The following is a 10,157-nucleotide window of genomic DNA, read 5'->3' on the forward strand; positions in this document are numbered from 1 at the left end:
ATTCATCTTGACCTTCTCTAATTGATTGTTTAAGCTAATAGATCGTGCTTCCCTTGTAACCCAGGACTGCAGATTTCATCCCAGTTGTCTCCCCGCCACCATGGGCTGAGCTATGGGTTTGATACTATCTAGGTTCCTCTGGGTTTTCATGTTCTTGGGTGGGGGTGTAGATTTTACCTGCCATTTTGGAGTTTTGTCCTTTAATAAGCTCATAGGTGGTTTGGGTCCCTTTGTTTCCTTATCCTTCGTACTTATTTCCTTTTCCATCCACTATGCGTTCTCAGGAATTCTTCATTGGTGGTGCCGGTTCAGCCACCAATCGCTGCCTGTAATGTTTCCACCTTCCACCTTCCCCCCTGATCTCACAGGTGCCTGCCAAACGCGGTCAAAGAAAGCATGCGCTTATAATGCAGACGTACTCCTTTTCTCCTCTCTACTCCCCCGCTTACCTCTGTGTGTCTGGCCTTCCTGGTGCCCCTCGTGCCCGGCCCCTCTTCCTGCTTTTGCGCAGGGAGCCCCCTGCCCCCACCGTTCTCTGTCCTCCTCTTCTCGTTTTATTTTCCACGCTGCTTTATATTTCTGTTTTTCCGTTTTTTTCCGACTTTCCGATTTTATTCCTTTTCTTCGCGTTGCAGCCTCGTCGTGTTAGGGCTGGTTCCTTTCCTTAGGGCTGTTTCGCTTAGGCTCATAATTCTCGGCGCCTTCAGCTCCTTCGGCACCCTCCCAGCCTGTTTGCACTGTCAGCGTCACCGTCTACGTCAGACGCAAGACGCGAGGAGGGCTGTCTCTGGGGCGGAGACGGAGGCAGGGATGGGCTACAGCGCGAACAGCAGGCAAGGCAATCAGAACACGACAGAGGAGGACAGGACACAGTGGCTGTCTACGAATAGAATAAGCATACAAAATAAAATAGACCAGTGGGTGACCAACAGGCTGGGGGCTTCTGGACAGCCCTTCTCTCTTTCATTTGTCTTGTCGGTGATAGTGCCTTGTCCAGCATATCTTTGCTCTGCGGCTCCACCTTGGTCGTGGTCATAGGTGTTTCATGACAGGCAGCCAGGCTGTGCATCGCGTCTGACCTCTCTCTTCTAATGACTGGAGGGTGTCTTGAATCTAGCAGTGAGTATAAAATAAATTTTCAGAGAACTGGCAGGGGAAGACGTTACACAATTTAGTTTTCTCTCCCAACCCCAAGCAGCAGGGGAAATATGTATCATTTACTTAAAAGGAAGATAATATGGATACTCTGAATCTTTACATCTGTGTATATTATTCACTCATGAACCTTCACTGTTGTGCAGGTCTACAAACACCTATAGGAATTTCCAGCATACATATTATCTCTTGTGTCCATTCCTTTTACGTTTATGGCTGTGGCAAGAAATCTAAAATTATTAATCATATAGCCTGTCAAGTTTAAACTGACTTCGCCAGCAAAAACCCGTTGTTACAAACAAATTCCTGCAGGGCTATATTTTCTTCAAGATCGGCTAACCACAATAAAAAGTGTGATGCGCTATTATCATGGGCATACAGGTACCCTTCCTAGTATTGTGCACCATAATAGTACACAGGCTGAACACTGTCCCATCCTGTCAATGTTCCTTACTTTTAACTAAACATTTTGACCTCAGTACCCACTCAGCAGGGCTTACTACAACATTCCTTTCAGTTTAGTTCAAATATTTTTCTTATAAACATTATTCTTATTTCTACATTATCCTTTACAACCTAGCTACTTCATTAGTTAATGAAGGACTTGCGATGTCCCTACAACTTATATGCAATGTTTGTGGTAACATGAACGATGATGGTGGTGACACTAAGGCAGTAAAATGAAAGCCACCGACATATAGCTCCCTTTTAAGGGCCAGATTAAGGGATATCAGTTGTCTTACCTGTCCTTTCATTTTCAGCCAATTTAATTCCATCATTTTACAGAAAGGAGGGGCAGTAACATGGCATAATATGGTATTTTGTTCATGTCAATTTGTTGAAAACACTGTTGTGTTAAAGCCAATTAGACATTTACTTGTGAGGTACACTGTCTTCATTTATTCAAAAGCGTATTCGCCGCATTATGTGAAGTGAACGGTTAAGAGTGAGTTCACCCAGTTGTCTTATGGAATTGGTCCCAGCATGGTCATTCCTGGACAGCGTATGTAGGCTCAAAGAGAGAGAGAGAGAGAGAGAGAGAGAGAGAGAGAGAGAAAGAGAGAGTGCACTTCAACAAGCTATCCAGTGCACTTACCACGTAGAACAGTACAGGATAATTCGCATAATAAGCACATAAGCCAAAGGAAAACACAAAACGCACAGCCTTTGTATACACACAATACAGAATAGGACGCAACAATACATGTACCAAGCACGAAGAAAAACACGCAGTGTTAGTTACACAAAAGGACTTTTTCATGCACGTCGCACATCTCATAGTTCATTTAATTTACCCAGGGGCCAGGCTCCTTCCTTCCCCCTTTTTGACAGTAGATGACCTAAGCAGGTGACCTGAAAATACTAACTCTTTTTAATGGCAGGACACAAGCACAGTCATATTAATACTCACAGTAGTGTCCCCCAACATCTAGCAACGATAATTCGAGTTGAGATATAGGTGTAAAGTAGGGATGCCAGTCAGATGTGCAATGGTACAGCTCTTATATTTCTATGTGGATGGAAGAAGAAGAGGTAAATCTGAAACATGACAATGTCTCTAACGTCTGAGTGGAGGAAGATAGGATGAACCCCAACCCAGGAGACCCTTCACTTCTCCATTTGGTCAGTACATAAATCAAATACATCTTCTCACTAGTGTGCGTTACTTCGGTCTAAATAGGATAGAAAGTGTTTCTAGGAAAAGTGAAAGGTCGCACACTTGTGATACCTGCTGGAGCCGGGCTCTTTGTACTGCAATAAACCTTCAGGCTCCTGATGTAAACTGCCCTCCCATTCACTGGCTTCCAGGAGACACGTTTTTAGTAAGGAATGTGTCACATTTGAATAAAAATGCTATTTGTCTTTCGCATGTGGGCACCAGGTTCTGGCCTGTTTTTCACATCCCATTGGCCAGCTGGTTAGCAACCCAGCCATACAAAAGCGTTCTCATATTGACCCATATGCACATGATACGTACACATACATACTATACACACATATCACGCACACACAATTTCATAACACTAGCCTATTTTCGCATAAAAGACAATGTGCCAAGCCTTTCCAACCTTCAGTTGAAACACCTCTATAACCTAAAGAAAAGGCGGGGGCAGAATCTAAAGCACATTAATACGCGTGATGATGAAGATTTTTAACCCACCATGAATCAGACTCATCTCTGAGATGCAGTCCTTGGCACCTTAGTATTGAAGCCCAGAAGGATTTTGTGCGGCAAGGGTAACTAATGGCGGAACGTTCACTACATGGATCATTCAAGTTCAGCATTACAGACCGCATGTAGGAAAAGGTCAGATGCCAGAGGTATTCAGTGTAAGGTAGGGGGATGATGGATTAATGCTTTCATTTAAAAAAACAATCTACAGTGGTCTGGGGCTGTCCTCATTCACAGAATAGGGAAACTATAGGAGGTGGCAAGTTTTATTGGGTGCATCCTTGTTTCTAAGGGTGTACATCTTGGTTACAGTGGCAAGACCACTAACAAACTCGTTTAACGCTTGCATGGAGATCAGTTGGTGGGCGGATGGGGGAAACAGTGCAGCTCCAGTTCAGAAAATGTATGGGCACAGCTGTGCTAGGAAACCACAGATTTGTAACTGCCAGGGCTGGCAGACCTACCCATGGGGTCCGCAACCACTGACTAAGACATGCCTTAAATGTTTGTATAGGGTGCACCACTCTATATGACACAAAAGAAGCTGTGCCTTTCTCAAACCAGCAATATGTGTTTTCGCCTGACTCCTAAAATGCGGTGTCTAGAAAAGCTTTTCCATATTACAATCTAAACAGATGACCTTTTTCCTAGGAGGTTGTGGGTGGTTAAAACAGAGCAAGACTTTCCTTAAATGTTCATTCAGGCCATGTAACTTGTGCATGAACATCAAATGCTAACACTTAAAATGAGCTTTCTTGTGATGTTTCTCCAAGCCCTGGTTTTGGCAATGCAAGCAATTAGGGAAGATATTTTCTCTGTTTTCATTGAATAGATTTACATATCACTTCTGTCTAATGTTAGACTGGATGGCATACCCCTGGTAAGGCTCAGGAGCATTTGAAAAACCCCTCTGAAGGTCGGCAAGATTATTAGAGTGGAACGTGGGTGGGAAGGTAGGTGAAACACATGGTGTGCAAAATAAAGATTACGATGTTTAGGACCCCAAGAACCAGAATGCACCTGGGGTTCACAGTCAACCAATATCTGGCTAAAGTACTCCCTTGGAAACTATACAATAGTAGTACCAAAATGTGTGCTTTTGCTCCTTCAAGGGAGCTGCGAAGTAAAAGAGGCTGAATTTACTATCCTCTTCATTGACATATCTAAATGCCAGGATCTTACAAATTGCTTATGTTGTAGAAGTGCAAATAAATAAAACATATCTTGACTATTCTTTTAGCGTTGTTTCTGCATACTGCATCTTTTTAACTTTTTAGAATTGAATTACTCATTTTACTGGCCACTGAAAATCGAGTTTCTTCTTTGTGTATTTGTTCCACAATGAGCCATGCATTATGGGACAAATACCGTACTTTATATCTAACAAACAATTAGAGCTTAAACAAGCATTTTTCAACAACTTTAGAAAAGACAGGCATGATGGATATCGATTAAAATAAATCTCGCTATTAATCCTAAATTCAGACAAGAAGTCTGCATTACCTGCCCTTTACTATTTGCAAATAGTAACTTCTGTTTAAACAATCAATCAATCGATATTCACGAGGCTAATTCATTTGTAACGTACATGTCTTTGTTAGGGGTGCCTTCCGGCAGTGCCGGATGACTGACCTCTAACAAACGGTCCGGTCCAACACAACTACAAAACAATCTAGAGAAAACAGGCATGACGTATTTACCAGTCAACATGAATATCTCAATCAAACAATTTAGACAAAAAGCCTGCACTACCTGTCCTTCGCTGTCTGCAAAGAGAGAGAATATTCCTATTCTCTGTTGTTTGCAAGCAGGGAATGTCTCAAATAACTCAAAAAGGAATACTATTAGTATTTGATCAAACTATTCAATCAATCAATCAATCAATCAATCAATTTTGACGCTTTTTCACGACCTTACCCAGACGGTATGTACAGTTCTTCGTCTTCCCCTTCCAGCGCCTGTTTGTCCTCTCACTCTAATATCAATGCGGCACTCCTCTAAGGTCCCAGTCAGGACCGCAGGTCAATTGAGAGAGGTCCGTTCGGAACCGGTGAAGTCCAGTTGATCGGCAGCCAGACAAGGGTCTCTTTCAGGCAGGTGCACTCCAATCGTTAGATGTTCACTCCGTCGTTAGGACCTCTCTCACCGGACTCACGTGTTGCTGATGGACCCCGCGTTGGGACGCCAATTGTGAAAAGCAGCAAATCTCCTAAGACCCCCAATGCTGCCCGGCGCAGGGTCACCTTTAGTTCACTGGATTTACTATTAAAATAATGAGGCAGGCGCTGGCACTGGAAGACAAGAAGATAAGAAACAAGTTTATTTCTCATGAGGAGAACCTGTCAACAGACACCTTGGTAATCTGCTGAGGTGTTCTAACAACAGCTCTCCTGCCGGTCACTTTTATACAGTATCAGGACAAAGTAATCTTTATGATCAGTGTCATGTAAGCTTGGTATCCCTGCCCCGGATAGGTTGTCACACAAGCCAAACATTGTTTCATCAACATGGTTGCACAAGCCCAACAGGTATTCTCCTCCCACCCAGGCCAAACAGACAATTTTATCTTGCAGCTGGACCTTGCTTCAGGGTCTAAAACATGTGAGACTGGCCAGATCCAAGAGTCTGTTCTGTTGATAAAAACAGGTCCCATTGTTGGCAAAAACAAGTCTTGCTGTGTGCAGTGCAATAAACCATGTTTGCAAGAGTCTGTTTGGTATTTGGAACCTGTTTGTGTAAGGGTGTCCATGCCTGTAAACAGAGATGAGAGGAAAAACGAGTCTGTGGCAGCAAGTGGTGTTGATGTTTGTCGTGGCGATAGTCCATAGCCCCCCGCTCACATACCAGGCTGGTCAGAGGGATGCCAGTATGGGCAGTGTGAAACAAAGGTGACCAACGGAATACAAAATGGCTGCGGTGGTCAAAATGACCGCAGTCCATGTGCGCGGAGGAACTTCCATCAGACAAGATGGCGCAGATAATGTTCATGATTGTCGCTTTTGCCCTTAACACTACAATGGCAAATTGGCCATTTTTCTCTTATCAGGGCATATAAAACATCTTTTAAAATGTTCCTGCTTATAGTTACAATGCACCCTACTGATGGAGCACTCAAGGGATACCTTAGGGGTGACGTATAAGTATGACGTTTAAGACTTTGGAAGAACCTTTAATTCCAAAGTCAAATTTGCTTATCATTTAATTTTAAATGCAGCTTGCAAAGCAGGGCTTCCTTTAAATTGACAGCAGGCAACACAACAGTGCACACTTAAGATCATTAAATCTGCAGGCCTCTAAACCAACATGCCCAACCATATACTAGGTACTTACAGATAGGTTATCAGTACCAATTTTAACTATACCTAATTACCATGTGCCTTTAATCAGAGCACGGGCCCTGGGTCTGGTTAGCAGAGCCTATGGCACAATCAGAGCCAGAAAACCAGCAATCAGTAGTCAAAATGGGGACAAAAAAGCAGGAGGACACTGAAAAAAGCGCTAGTTTCTCACACTTAGCAAACTTGTGCTTTTTGTTAAAATTAGACAGTTGGGGGGACACCAGGGGCTCTCAACAGGTGTTTTTTTTTACCCAGAATCCCTTGCAATCCTCAAACTTTGACTAAAAACACACATTTTCCTCACATTTCTATTATGGAAAGTTGTGGAATCTGTAGCGAGCCACAAATTTCCTTCCACCTTGAATTTCCCCGTGTCTCCTGATAGAAATGGTACCTCACTTGTTTGGATAGGCCTAGTGCCTGCCTCAGGAAATAGGCCAGGATGCAACATGGACGCATCACATTAACCCTCTGAAAACTGACCCTTTTTTTCATTGTGGGTAGCTGTAGATTTTGGACCCTAGCTCAGCCTCCACCTAGGTCAACTAAGCAAACCTGTACATTTTTTTATTCTAGACACCTACGGGTATCCAGGCAGGGGTGATTTGCATGGCTCTCACCAGTTCCTTTCACCCAGAATTCCTTGCAAACCTCTAACTGTGACTCAAGTAATATACTTTCCTCACATTTCTGTGATGGAAAGCTCTGGGATGTGCAGTGAGCCACAAACTTCCTTCCACTAAGTATTCCCCCAATATCCAATAAAAATGGTACCTCACTTGTGTGGGTAGGCTTTGGGTAGGCCAATGGCAGAGGCAGGAAATGGGCCAAAACACAACAAGGATACATCACATTTTTCCATTCAAAACGTACCCTAGCTCAGCTAGCACCTAGGAAAACATAGCAAACTTGCGCATTTTTAAAAACTAGACACCTAGTCGTATCCAATGTTGGGTGACCTGTGCGGCTTGGACTGTGTATTTTTACCCAGAATCCCTTGAAAACCTCATACTTTGACTACAAAAAGCACATTTTCCTCACAATTCTGTAATGAAAAGTTTTGATATCTGTAGGGAGCCAGAAAACTTCCACTAAACATTTCGCTAAGTCTTCCGATAAAAATGGTACCTCACCTGTGTTGGTAGGCCTAGTGCCGGCAACTGAAAACAGACCAAAATGCCACATAGATACATCGCATTTTCCAGTCAAAACAGACCATTTTGTTTGCAATGTGGGTAGCTGTGGATTGTGGACTGTAGCTCAGCCAGCACCAAGGAAAATCTGAACATTTCTGAAAATTAGACAAGCACGGGCATTCAGGGGTGCATGACTTGCATGGCTCTCTCAAGGTAAATTTACCCAGAAGTCGTTGCAAATATAAAACTTTGATGAAAACACATTTTACTACCATTTCTGTGACAGAAAGTTCTGGAATCTTCAGGGAGCCATACATTTCATACCACCCTGAGTTAAAACTTATTCCCGATAAGAATAGTACCTCACTTGTGTCGGTGAGCCAAGAGACCACAGCACAAATGGCTCTAAAGTGCTACATTGGGAGATAAGGAATAAAGTTAGCTTCTGTATTTGGAGCCGTGCTGTTGTACCACTCATGCAAACCTATGAATCACAGACATTTTTAAAAACTAGATAACCAGGGGAGTCCATAGTGGTGTGCCTTGGATGGATCCCACAAGGTTTTTCTTACTCAAAATGTTCTGCAATTCTCAATATTTGCCTGAAATCACACACTTTTCTTCCATTTCTGTGATGGCACCACAACATGATCTCAAATATAACAGCCACCCCTATTGCTTATCGGTCAACGTAGCACCTTCATGGGAGGCGTGTGTAGAAGATTATACATAAGCATCTGTTAGTTGAGGTTGTGTGGAGGTAAGTAATGCATAGACAAAACAATCATTCATAGCTGCTTAGCTTATAGCTGCAGACTAGCAATATTCAGAATTGATTCTGGGAGAAAATGCTGCCTAGTTAAGTGGTCTTCATGGAGATGTTTTTCATGGGTGAATGTCCTCCTCCTCATCAGGTCATACTCCTCCTCAGTAAGCTCCTGCTCCTCCTCTCTTCTCAAGCAGTGTTGGCCACTGAGGTAGTACATCACAAGCATCCTATTTCCTTTTGCTCAACAATATTCTGATCGGACCCATTGCATCAGGATAGTGTGCACACACATTTCAAATGGGACTCAAATATCCCATAGAATGACATGAATTGCTTTTTATCTTGAGGATGTGGTGCCTCAACTATTACCTTTACTGAGGATTCCTGAATGGGCAGGCTGCTTAGGGCCTGCAAAGCCATGTTATTTCTGGGCGTAACCAACATAAATCAATAGCCTTGCCAGTGGAGCAAACCAGTACGCTTTCTGCATTGAAGGTTTGCACCTCTGTTCCAGAGAGTTGAAAACACTGTATTTATACTATTTCTAAAAGCCTTGCAGAGAAACTAACCTAGTGATTCATGATTCAGTGTTAATAGACTAGGCCTAAGCTAAACTCTTCACTCATATGAGTACGTGGAACTCAAGATCTCATAGCTCTGGATGTAAAAATGAATAAACCACTGTTTAAGCTTTCCTAAACATCCACCTTTAAGCAAAGGTCAGGTGTAATACCTGTAGTGTCTTGCCAACCCCCAGGTGTTCGCAAATAATCACGTGACACATAGAGAGCAATTATACACATCGTTATTCTGCTGGGTGTAAGTCAGAACTCAACATTCATAGCCTGCCTTTAACTTATCTTTCCAAACACTTACGTCACAGGCCTACAGTATACAGTGGGAGCCAAAAGAGTTCCAGCGTTCTTTTATTTATAAGACACTACATTCCCCACTAATAGTTTTGTTACATGTGGAAAGACTTCAGTGCATAATGTGAGTTGGTGGTTGCCAGTGGTGCCCACTGGCACTCATTTTTTGGGACCGCCACTTATGTTTCCCCATCATACATTTCCCAAGAGCAAGAAAGGGAAAACACACAAAATGGAAAGACAGAGGAAGAAAAATACCCAAAAAATATTGCAAAGGAGGAAACTGTAGGAGTGAAATAAAGGGGCAGGGATTGTCTGGTGGTGGATTAAAGAGGCATGAAGTGTATTCCAGACTGCCAACCATCATATTCATGAGTCAGTGCCAGCTGTTGGCTTCTGAGCCGAGCTTTAAGCACAAGCACTTCTTCTGCCAATTAAGTACTGAAAGACTTAAGTATGTTGTGTCTAAAAACTGGACTGGTGTTTCTATATTGGAGATATACATATATATTTTCTAGGAATTCAAAAGTGTCATAATAACATTTGTGGAAGATATCTGTGGGATCTTGAATGACCAAATCTGCTTACCTTAGTTTAACATATTTGGTTATCGAATAAAAATGGTATGAAAACCAATTTAGGGATTTAAGGATAGACTAACAAAGTATCAGACCTCGCTATGACAAAAAAATAAATGTTTCCCCTAAAGCTCTGTGA

The sequence above is a fragment of the Lissotriton helveticus genome, chromosome 3_1 (genome assembly GCF_964261635.1).
Source record: "Lissotriton helveticus chromosome 3_1, aLisHel1.1, whole genome shotgun sequence".
Taxonomy (NCBI): domain Eukaryota; kingdom Metazoa; phylum Chordata; class Amphibia; order Caudata; family Salamandridae; genus Lissotriton; species Lissotriton helveticus.